This window comes from Protomyctophum parallelum, assembly GCF_964188405.1.
Source record: "Protomyctophum parallelum genome assembly, chromosome: 22".
Taxonomy (NCBI): domain Eukaryota; kingdom Metazoa; phylum Chordata; class Actinopteri; order Myctophiformes; family Myctophidae; genus Protomyctophum; species Protomyctophum parallelum.
The window spans coordinates 35,655,361-35,668,537 of record NC_139714.1 but is presented as its reverse complement, the minus strand read 5'-3'; positions in this window follow the sequence as shown (position 1 = coordinate 35,668,537).

The following is a 13,177-nucleotide window of genomic DNA, read 5'->3' as shown; positions in this document are numbered from 1 at the left end:
GTATGGCAACACAGAGCCACAGTATGGCAACACAGAGCCAACACAGAGCCAACACAGAGCCACAGTATGACAACACAGAGCCACAGTATGACAACACAGAGCCACAGTATGACAACACAGAGCCACAGTATGACAACACAGAGCCACAGTATGACAACACAGAGCCACAGTATGACAACACAGAGCCACAGTATGGCAACACAGAGCCACAGTATGACAACACAGAGCCACAGTATGACAACACAGAGCCACAGTATGACAACACAGAGCCACAGTATGACAACACAGAGCCACAGTATGACAACACAGAGCCACAGTATGACAACACAGAGCCACAGTATGACAACACAGAGCCACAGTATGACAACACAGAGCCACAGTATGACAACACAGAGCCACAGTATGACAACACAGAGCCACAGTATGACAACACAGAGCCAACACAGAGCCACAGTATGACAACACAGAGCCACAGTATGACAACACAGAGCCACAGTATGACAACACAGAGCCACAGTATGACAACACAGAGCCACAGTATGACAACACAGAGCCACAGTATGACAACACAGAGCCACAGTATGACAACACAGAGCCACAGTATGACAACACAGAGCCACAGTATGACAACACAGAGCCACAGTATGGCAACACAGAGCCACAGTATGACAACACAGAGCCACAGTATGGCAACACAGAGCCACAGTATGGCAACACAGAGCCACAGTATGACAACACAGAGCCACAGTATGGCAACACAGAGCCACAGTATGACAACACAGAGCCACAGTATGGCAACACAGAGCCACAGTATGACAACACAGAGCCACAGTATGGCAACACAGAGCCACAGTATGGCAACACAGAGCCACAGTATGACAACACAGAGCCACAGTATGGCAACACAGAGCCACAGTATGGCAACACAGAGCCACAGTATGACAACACAGAGCCACAGTATGGCAACACAGAGCCACAGTATGGCAACACAGAGCCAACACAGAGCCACAGTATGACAACACAGAGCCACAGTATGGCAACACAGAGCCACAGTATGACAACACAGAGCCAACACAGAGCCACAGTATGACAACACAGAGCCAACACAGAGACAACACAGAGCCAACACAGAGCCAACACAGAGCCAACACAGAGCCAACACAGAGCCAACACAGAGCCAACACAGAGCCACATACCATTGGACCCAAACATCTGGCTTCAGTCGGGCTCTACTCTGTAATGTGTACTGTTCATTTAAGCAGAGATTTTTTATTTATTACAAATCTCAAATAAAGAGAGAAAGACATGTGGGTGGGTGCTGTTCACTTCAGACAGGTGATGAATGATGTAGTATTTTAGGATCTTTTGAAGTAGGCCAGCTATATGTAATTGATGGAGTGGCCTCTTTTCCTCTCTTCCTGTCTGGATGATACGTAGTAGTACTCAAGCTAAAGTAACAATAGGGATTTTCCAAGCTACACTTTGTGTTATTGTGAGTGTGTGTGAAGTCAAGAGTTCATGGTGCACCATCCCTGGCTGGTCTGATTGTTCTTCTTCTGACCATTAACCCATTCTGACCTGAGATCAGATTCATACGAGGTTTCCACTGGACACACACCGGTCTGATCAACCCATTCTGACCTGAGATCAGATTCATACGAGGTTTCCACTGGACACACACTGGTCTGATCAACCCATTCTGACCTGAGATCAGATTCTAGAAATGTCAGTCGTTCTTCGATTTTTTCAAAAATAGCAGACCTACAAGCTCATAGCGCGCCACTCGGTGGCGCGCTATGAGCTTGTAGATCTGCTATTTTTCAATATCTAAAGCATGACATGATGCTATAACACCAAAATGGGTTCCCGTTCAGAATGGGTTAATGGCCGATCTCTCGTCACCTGCCCGTCAACTCGGATCTCTCGTTCTCCGTGGCGTCGCTCCGCGGCGACGATTCACTGCGGGGCAAAGTGATGATGGCTCCTCGCCCCTTCTAATTGGTCATTTCCCCCGCGAAAAAACATCCTGGAACATTTGACTTCATCGCTGCTGGCACACTTTGATGTGACTTCTCCCAGTTCCACTGCGGTCGGTATAGTCAGGATAGTTAGTCGGTCTCTGCTGTATACTTTCTCCTTCTTCTTTTTCTCTCTCTCTCCTCCATCCCCCAAAAAAAACCCTGCGTCGACCGACCAGCGCACAATTCCGCAGGCCCAGCGAGCGGTGCTCCGACATGTGGGAGGGATGGCGGAGTGAATCTGTCAGCAAGTATAACTGCCGCACAGTCAGAGCCGCGTTCTGCTTCTTCAGGGCCAAGTCGATATGTAGCAAAATGGACTGTGTGTTCTCCCCTCTCTGATTCACAGTGGTGGAAAGTAACTAAGTACTTTTACTTAAGTACTGTACTTAAGTACAATTTTGAGGTATTTGTGCTTTACTTGAGTATTTCCAATTTCCAGTACTTTTACTTCTACTCCACTACATCTCAGAGCCAACATTTGTACTTTTACTCCACTACAATTATTTTAAAACTTTAGTTACTTTAGTTACTTTGGAGATTTTAATTTTGATTAGAAAACATAAATTAACCACTTCAACCCAATACATTTTGGCCATTTGTTGCGACGCATTGTGATCTTGTAGATCGGCTATTTTCAATAGACTTTGTACACATTTTGAACTTGTGAAGTGGGACATTCTGCAATATGAGTACTTTTACTTTTAGTACTTTAAGTACATTTTGATGCCGATACTTTTGCACTTTTACTCAAGTACATTTTCAATTCTGTACTTTTACTTGTAAAGGACTAGTTCTAAATTGCAGTATTGGTACTTTTACTTAAGTAAAACAATTGAGTACTTTTTCCACCACTGCTGATTCATGGAAGCTCTAATGTCTCAAGTGTGCTGTACTGTATACAGTGGCGTGCACAGACATCTAGAGGGGCAGGTGCTCAAGTGAAAAAAAAGGGCACCTTGTGCAGCGCATTTTGGGGTGGGAACCCATTTTGGTACTTTATAGCTATTGAAAAATAGCAGATCTACAAGCTCATAGCGCGCCACCGAGTGGCGCGCTACGAGCTTGTAGGTCTGCTATTTATTTATTTTTTATCGAAGAACCACTGACATAGAAACATAGCTTTAGATTGTGTGGGGGGCCTAAATAATATAGTAGAAGCGTTTTTTTTTATCAAGATTTGATCTATGTCACCGCATGGTCCACACACTACACATTAAGAAAGAAAATAAAACCTTTTTTTTTTTGCAAAATTGCTAAAAGGGCAGGGGGTGCTCTAGCGCCCCCTAGTGTCTATCTGTGCACGCCACTGACTGTATATGGTGGTGGTGTTCGTACATTCTTAGCAGTACGTGCTGCGGCCCTTCCTATTATAGTTCTTTCTGCAAGAAAGTTCTCAAGGTTTTTCCACGCTTAACCCATTCTGAACGGGCACCCATTTTGGTGTCGGCATCATGTCATGCTTTAGCTATTTAAAAATAGCAGATCTACAAGCTCATATCGCGCCACCGAGTGGCGCGATACGAGCTTGTAGGTCTGCTATTTTTTGAAAAATCAAAGAACGACTGACATTTTTAGAATCTGATCTCAGGTCAGAATGGGTTGATCAGACCAGTGTGTGTCCAGTGGAAACCTCGTATGAATCTGATCTCGGGTCAGAATGGGTTGATCAGACCAGTGTGTGTCCAGTGGAAACCTCGTATGAATCTGATCTCAGGTCAGAATGGGTTAACCCCGGCTGCTCGTGCTTCAGAACAAAGACTATAGCGGAGGGGAGGAAACTGAAAAAATTAATAGTTCCTGCCATTTTACACGTTTCTTTTACATGTTTACGTTGGATCGGACTTCAGCGAGAGAATTGGCTGAACCGTTTCACCTCTTTGCCAAGTTCATTGTTGTTGGTTATTATTTCTTTGTGACATGACTTTGTACTGCATTGCCACTATAATGTCGACCAGCTGTGCTTTTTGGTTATAATCTGGTCGTAAAAACTAACCGGAAACATGTGATCATGTGATGTTAATTTGCCTCTGTAATGCAATGCAAATGCCTGGATGGTACATGTTGAGAGTTGGGATTAGGGGTTAGTTATATATATATATTAGGGTTATGCCTGATTTATAGTTGGCTGTGTGTGTGTCGCACAATGAAAATAGCAGATTTGCAAGCTTACAATGTGTCACAACACAACGGGTAGTGAGCTTGGAGATCGGCTATGTTTGACATTGCCGTGTGTGTGTGTGTGTGTGTGTGTGTGTGTGTGGCTAAATACTGTTCTGTCTCAGCTACTATGGGCAGTCAGTCAGTCTGGAGAAGGCGTTGTTTCATTTATCCCTAGGTGGCTTAAAAAAAAAAAAAAAAAAAAATCCTGTCTAGTAGTGTCAAGTAATAGTATGTAAACAATGTGCTATATATATATTTTTTTTCTCTTCTTTTCCCTCTGTGTGTTAACCCATTCTGACCTGAGATCAGATTCTAAAAATGTCAGTTCTTCGATTTTTCAAAAATAGCAGACCTACAAGCTCGTATCGCGCCACTCGGTGGCGCGATATGAGCTTGTAGATCTGCTATTTTTCAATAGCTACAGCATAAAATGATGCCGACACCAAAATGGGTGCCCGTTCAGAATGGGTTAAGCATGTGCAGCAGCTATATCTGGTTGGACCATATAATGTATAACCTAATTCTGATCAGTGTTTGGGTCTATTGTATTACGCCTCTTGTGCAGATCCAAATAAAACAATTCAAATGTGTGTGTGTGTGTGTGTGTGTGTGTGTGTGTGTGTGTGTGTGTGTGTGAGATAGCACACTGTTGACATAATCCTATCTCCACCGCACACACATTATTGACTGTACAAATTGTGTACAACCGTATGCGGTCAAATGCACACCGTCACGCGTTTGTTTGTTGTTCCATTTTCATTCCCGCTCGGCTGCACACAGGGATGCCATCATTCCCCGCTGTTCTCCGTACTGTACTCTCTCTGTGGCAAATTGATGTTCTTGTCTTTCGTGCCACAGGTCTGTCTGTGCTGGAATCAATACAGTATGTGGTCCATCTTCCTCTGACTGAGACTGGCATGGAGGAGTCAGACATTATTGGGTTGATGACGTGGCCCTCAGTCTGGACGGCTTTTAGGACTGTCGTTTGTAGTTTGTAGCAGGGAGTCTTGTTTGTATAACCCATTTCGGGGATGGGAACCCCTTTTGGTGTTATAGCATCATGTTATGCTTTAGCTATTTAAAAATAGCAGATCTACAAGCTCATAGCGCGCCACCGAGTGGCGTGCTATGAGCTTGTAGATCTGCTATTTTTTTTAAATCACACCAGTGTGAACCGAGTGGTGCAACTCCCGTCTATTGGTTCTCTGTATCATTCCAATTTGTATCGTCCAATTTCTTCTCTGTATCGTTCCAATTTCTTCTCTGTATACTCGTGCTCACTTATACATACATACAGGTACACGGACGTTGCTGGATGTAGGAGTGGTTGCACCACTCAAAAATCGAAGAACGACTGACATAGAAACGTAGCTTTTTCAGAAAACTGTCATTTTCAAATAGACATTTTTTAGAATCTGATCTCGGGTCAGAATGGGATAAAGTGCCTTGTAAGGGTGGATGTGGTTGTGACGTGGTGGACGCATATAATATGCATGAAGCTGATCTGATCTCAGGTCAGAATGGGATAAAGTGCCTTGTAGGGGGGATGTCGTTGTGATGTGGTGGACGCTGATACAATATGCATGAAGCTGATCTGATCTCAGGTCAGAATGGGATAAAGTGCCCTGTAGGGGGGATGTCGTTGTGATGTGGTGGACACATACAATATGCATGAAGCTGATCTGATCTCAGGTCAGAATGGGATACAATATGCATGAAGCTGCTGGACAATGGAGGAGGAAGTGAATGAGCACTGTGTGTGTATTTGGAATACCAATAGCGGAGGGCTATACGTTCATTAATCAACAAACAAAAACTAGACTAAAATGTTTGGAAGGGACTACTGGACAAAGAGATCCAGTAAAAAGTCACTTGGTTGCACGCTGAAAAATAGCAGATCTACAAGCTCACAACGCGTCGCAGCGCGGCTGTTATTGTCCTATAGTGGTATATATAAAAGTGAAGAGATTAATTTTGATAATGAGTAGTTTAAGTTTAAGTTGAAGCACAGAAGTCAGCGAGTAGTTCTTTAATTACAGAGGGGTGGGAACAACAACGCAATCCCACTAATTTAGCTTACTATTCAAAATGCACAGACACACAGAAACAGCTCACCTGTCCCTGGAGGAACTGCTAATGGCTTCCAGGAGAGTGATTGATGGAGGTGTCCCACATTAACCCATTCTGAACGGGCACCCATTTTGGTGTCAGCATCACGTTATGCTTTAGCTATTGAAAAACAGCAGATCTACAAGCTCATATCGCGCCACCGAGTGGCGCGATACGAGCTTGTAGGTCTGCTATTTTTGAAAAATCGAAGAACGACTGACATTTTTTAGAATCTGATCTCAGGTCAGAATGGGTTCATCAGACCAGTGTGTGTCCGGCGGAAACCTTGTATGAATCTGATCTCAGGTCAGAATGGGTTAAAGTGCTGTGCCATGCAGCTGTTTTAACCTTCTGCATCTGGACCGGGTCGGGTACCCTGTGGTGCCATGCAGTTTCACGGCCGTGGCTCAAGGGTAGAGGATGGATGGATGGATGGTAACCGCAAGGTTGCCAGTTCGAACCCGGTGTCGAAGTGTCCTTGAGCAAGACACTGACTGAACCCCTAATTGCTCCTGATGTGCTGGTTGGTGCCTTGCATGGTTTCCACTGTCATCGGTCTATGAATGTGTGAATGGGTGAATGTAATGCACAATCTAGCACCTTGGATGAATGCGCTAACATGTGTAGTGGTAATGATGAATGAGGATTAAATGATTACATTATTAAATGGTTAAAACATGTGTAGTGGTAATGATGAATGAGGATTAAATGATTACATTATTAAATGGTTATAAAACATGTGTAGTGGTAATGATGAATGAGGATTAAATGATGACATTATTAAATGGTTAAAACATGTGTAGTGGTAATGATGAATGAGGATTAAATGATTACATTATTAAATGGTTAAAACATGTGTAGTGGTAATGATGAATGAGGATTAAATGATTACATTATTAAATGGTTAAAACATGTGTAGTGGTAATGATGAATGAGGATTAAATGATGACATTATTAAATGGTTAAAACATGTGTAGTGGTAATGATGAATGAGGATTAAATGATTACATTATTAAATGGTTAAAACATGTGTAGTGGTAATGATGAATGAGGATTAAATGATGACATTATTAAATGGTTAAAACATGTATAGTGGTGATGATGAATGAGGATTAAATGATTACATTATTAAATGGTTAAAACATGTGTAGTGGTAATGATGAATGGGGATTAAATGATTACATTATTAAATGGTTAAAACATGTGTAGTGGTAATGATGAATGAGGATTAAATGATTACATTATTAAATGGTTAAAACATGTGTAGTGGTAATGATGAATGAGGATTAAATGATTACATTATTAAATGGTTAAAACATGTGTAGTGGTAATGATGAATGAGGATTAAATGATTACATTAATAAATGGTTAAAACATGTGTAGTGGTGATGATGAATGAGGATTAAATGATTACATTATTAAATGGTTAAAACATGTGTAGTGGTAATGATGAATGAGGATTAAATGAATACATTATTAAATGGTTAAAACATGTGTAGTGGTAATGATGAATGAGGATTAAATGATTACATTATTAAATCGTTAAAACATGTGTAGTGGTGATGATGAATGAGGATTAAATGATTACATTATTAAATGGTTAAAACATGTATAGTGGTGATGATGAATGAGGATTAAATGATTACATTAATAAATGGTTAAAACATGTGTAGTGGTAATGATGAATGAGGATTAAATGATTACATTATTAAATCGTTAAAACATGTGTAGTGGTAATGATGAATGAGGATTAAATGAATACATTATTAAATGGTTAAAACATGTGTAGTGGTGATGATGAATGAGGATTAAATGATTACATTATTAAATGGTTAAAACATGTATAGTGGTGATGATGAATGAGGATTAAATGATTACATTAATAAATGGTTAAAACATGTGTAGTGGTAATGATGAATGAGGATTAAATGATTACATTATTAAATGGTTAAAACATGTGTAGTGGTGATGATGAATGAGGATTAAATGATTACATTAATAAATGGTTAAAACATGTGTAGTGGTAATGATGAATCAGGATTAAATGATTACATTATTAAATGGTTAAAACATGTGTAGTGGTAATGATGAATGAGGATTAAATGATTACATTATTAAATGGTTAAAACATGTGTAGTGGTGATGATGAATGAGGATTAAATGATTACATTAATAAATGGTTAAAACATGTGTAGTGGTAATGATGAATCAGGATTAAATGATTACATTATTAAATGGTTAAAACATGTGTAGTGGTAATGATGGATGAATGAGGATTAAATGATTACATTATTAAATGGTTAAAACATGTGTAGTGGTGATGATGAATGAGGATCAAATGATTACATTATTAAATGGTTAAAACATGTATAGTGGTAATGATGAATGATGATTAAATGATTACATTATTAAATGGTTAAAACATGTGTAGTGGTAATGATGAATGAGGATCAAATGATTACATTATTAAATGGTTAAAACATGTATAGTGGTAATGATGAATGAGGATTAAATGATTACATTAATAAATGGTTAAAACATGTGTAGTGGTAATGATGAATGAGGATTAAATGATTACATTATTAAATGGTTAAAACATGTGTAGTGGTAATGATGAATGAGGATTAAATGATTACATTATTAAATGGTTAAAACATGTGTAGTGGTAATGATGAATGAGGATTAAATGATTACATTATTAAATGGTTAAAACATGTGTAGTGGTAATGATGAATGAGGATTAAATGATTACATTATTAAATGGTTAAAACATGTGTAGTGGTGATGATGAATGATGATTAAATGATTACATTATTAAATGGTTATAAAACATGTGTAGTGGTAATGATGAATGAGGATTAAATGATTACATTATTAAATGGTTAAAACATGTGTAGTGGTGATGATGAATGAGGATTAAATGATTACATTAATAAATGGTTAAAACATGTGTAGTGGTAATGATGAATCAGGATTAAATGATTACATTATTAAATGGTTAAAACATGTGTAGTGGTAATGATGAATGAGGATTAAATGATTACATTATTAAATGGTTAAAACATGTGTAGTGGTAATGATGAATGAGGATCAAATGATTACATTATTAAATGGTTAAAACATGTATAGTGGTAATGATGAATGAGGATTAAATGATTACATTATTAAATGGTTAAAACATGTGTAGTGGTAATGATGAATGAGGATTAAATGATTACATTATTAAATGGTTAAAACATGTGTAGTGGTAATGATGAATGAGGATTAAATGATTACATTATTAAATGGTTAAAACATGTGTAGTGGTGATGATGAATGAGGATTAAATGATTACATTATTAAATGGTTAAAACATGTGTAGTGGTAATGATGAATGAGGATTAAATGATTACATTATTAAATGGTTAAAACATGTGTAGTGGTAATGATGAATGAGGATTAAATGATTAAATGATTAAATGGTTAAAACATGTATAGTGGTAATGATGAATGAGGATCAAATGATTACATTATTAAATGGTTAAAACATGTGTAGTGGTAATGATGAATGAGGATTAAATGATTACATTATTAAATGGTTAAAACATGTGTAGTGGTAATGATGAATGGGGATTAAATGATTACATTATTAAATGGTTAAAACATGTGTAGTGGTAATGATGAATGAGGATTAAATGATTACATTATTAAATGGTTAAAACATGTGTAGTGGTAATGATGAATGAGGATTAAATGATTACATTATTAAATGGTTAAAACATGTGTAGTGGTAATGATGAATGAGGATTAAATGATTACATTAATAAATGGTTAAAACATGTGTAGTGGTGATGATGAATGAGGATTAAATGATTACATTATTAAATGGTTAAAACATGTGTAGTGGTAATGATGAATGAGGATTAAATGATTACATTATTAAATGGTTAAAACATGTGTAGTGGTAATGATGAATGAGGATTAAATGATTACATTATTAAATGGTTAAAACATGTGTAGTGGTGATGATGAATGAGGATTAAATGATTACATTATTAAATGGTTAAAACATGTGTAGTGGTAATGATGAATGAGGATTAAATGATTACATTATTAAATGGTTAAAACATGTGTAGTGGTAATGATGAATGAGGATTAAATGATTACATTATTAAATGGTTAAAACATGTGTAGTGGTAATGATGAATGAGGATTAAATGATTACATTATTAAATGGTTAAAACATGTGTAGTGGTAATGATGAATGAGGATTAAATGATGACATTATTAAATGGTTAAAACATGTGTAGTGGTAATGATGAATGAGGATTAAATGATTACATTATTAAATGGTTAAAACATGTGTAGTGGTAATGATGAATGAGGATTAAATGATGACATTATTAAATGGTTAAAACATGTATAGTGGTGATGATGAATGAGGATTAAATGATTACATTATTAAATGGTTAAAACATGTGTAGTGGTAATGATGAATGGGGATTAAATGATTACATTATTAAATGGTTAAAACATGTGTAGTGGTAATGATGAATGAGGATTAAATGATTACATTATTAAATGGTTAAAACATGTGTAGTGGTAATGATGAATGAGGATTAAATGATTACATTATTAAATGGTTAAAACATGTGTAGTGGTAATGATGAATGAGGATTAAATGATTACATTAATAAATGGTTAAAACATGTGTATTGGTGATGATGAATGAGGATTAAATGATTACATTATTAAATGGTTAAAACATGTGTAGTGGTAATGATGAATGAGGATTAAATGAATACATTATTAAATGGTTAAAACATGTGTAGTGGTAATGATGAATGAGGATTAAATGATTACATTATTAAATCGTTAAAACATGTGTAGTGGTGATGATGAATGAGGATTAAATGATTACATTATTAAATGGTTAAAACATGTATAGTGGTGATGATGAATGAGGATTAAATGATTACATTAATAAATGGTTAAAACATGTGTAGTGGTAATGATGAATGAGGATTAAATGATTACATTATTAAATCGTTAAAACATGTGTAGTGGTAATGATGAATGAGGATTAAATGAATACATTATTAAATGGTTAAAACATGTGTAGTGGTGATGATGAATGAGGATTAAATGATTACATTATTAAATGGTTAAAACATGTATAGTGGTGATGATGAATGAGGATTAAATGATTACATTAATAAATGGTTAAAACATGTGTAGTGGTAATGATGAATGAGGATTAAATGATTACATTATTAAATGGTTAAAACATGTGTAGTGGTGATGATGAATGAGGATTAAATGATTACATTAATAAATGGTTAAAACATGTGTAGTGGTAATGATGAATCAGGATTAAATGATTACATTATTAAATGGTTAAAACATGTGTAGTGGTAATGATGAATGAGGATTAAATGATTACATTATTAAATGGTTAAAACATGTGTAGTGGTGATGATGAATGAGGATTAAATGATTACATTAATAAATGGTTAAAACATGTGTAGTGGTAATGATGAATCAGGATTAAATGATTACATTATTAAATGGTTAAAACATGTGTAGTGGTAATGATGGATGAATGAGGATTAAATGATTACATTATTAAATGGTTAAAACATGTGTAGTGGTGATGATGAATGAGGATCAAATGATTACATTATTAAATGGTTAAAACATGTATAGTGGTAATGATGAATGATGATTAAATGATTACATTATTAAATGGTTAAAACATGTGTAGTGGTAATGATGAATGAGGATCAAATGATTACATTATTAAATGGTTAAAACATGTATAGTGGTAATGATGAATGAGGATTAAATGATTACATTAATAAATGGTTAAAACATGTGTAGTGGTAATGATGAATGAGGATTAAATGATTACATTATTAAATGGTTAAAACATGTGTAGTGGTAATGATGAATGAGGATTAAATGATTACATTATTAAATGGTTAAAACATGTGTAGTGGTAATGATGAATGAGGATTAAATGATTACATTATTAAATGGTTAAAACATGTGTAGTGGTAATGATGAATGAGGATTAAATGATTACATTATTAAATGGTTAAAACATGTGTAGTGGTGATGATGAATGATGATTAAATGATTACATTATTAAATGGTTATAAAACATGTGTAGTGGTAATGATGAATGAGGATTAAATGATTACATTATTAAATGGTTAAAACATGTGTAGTGGTGATGATGAATGAGGATTAAATGATTACATTAATAAATGGTTAAAACATGTGTAGTGGTAATGATGAATCAGGATTAAATGATTACATTATTAAATGGTTAAAACATGTGTAGTGGTAATGATGAATGAGGATTAAATGATTACATTATTAAATGGTTAAAACATGTGTAGTGGTAATGATGAATGAGGATCAAATGATTACATTATTAAATGGTTAAAACATGTATAGTGGTAATGATGAATGAGGATTAAATGATTACATTATTAAATGGTTAAAACATGTGTAGTGGTAATGATGAATGAGGATTAAATGATTACATTATTAAATGGTTAAAACATGTGTAGTGGTAATGATGAATGAGGATTAAATGATTACATTATTAAATGGTTAAAACATGTGTAGTGGTGATGATGAATGAGGATTAAATGATTACATTATTAAATGGTTAAAACATGTGTAGTGGTAATGATGAATGAGGATTAAATGATTACATTATTAAATGGTTAAAACATGTGTAGTGGTAATGATGAATGAGGATTAAATGATTAAATGATTAAATGGTTAAAACATGTATAGTGGTAATGATGAATGAGGATCAAATGATTACATTATTAAATGGTTAAAACATGTGTAGTGGTAATGATGAATGAGGATTAAATGATTACATTATTAAA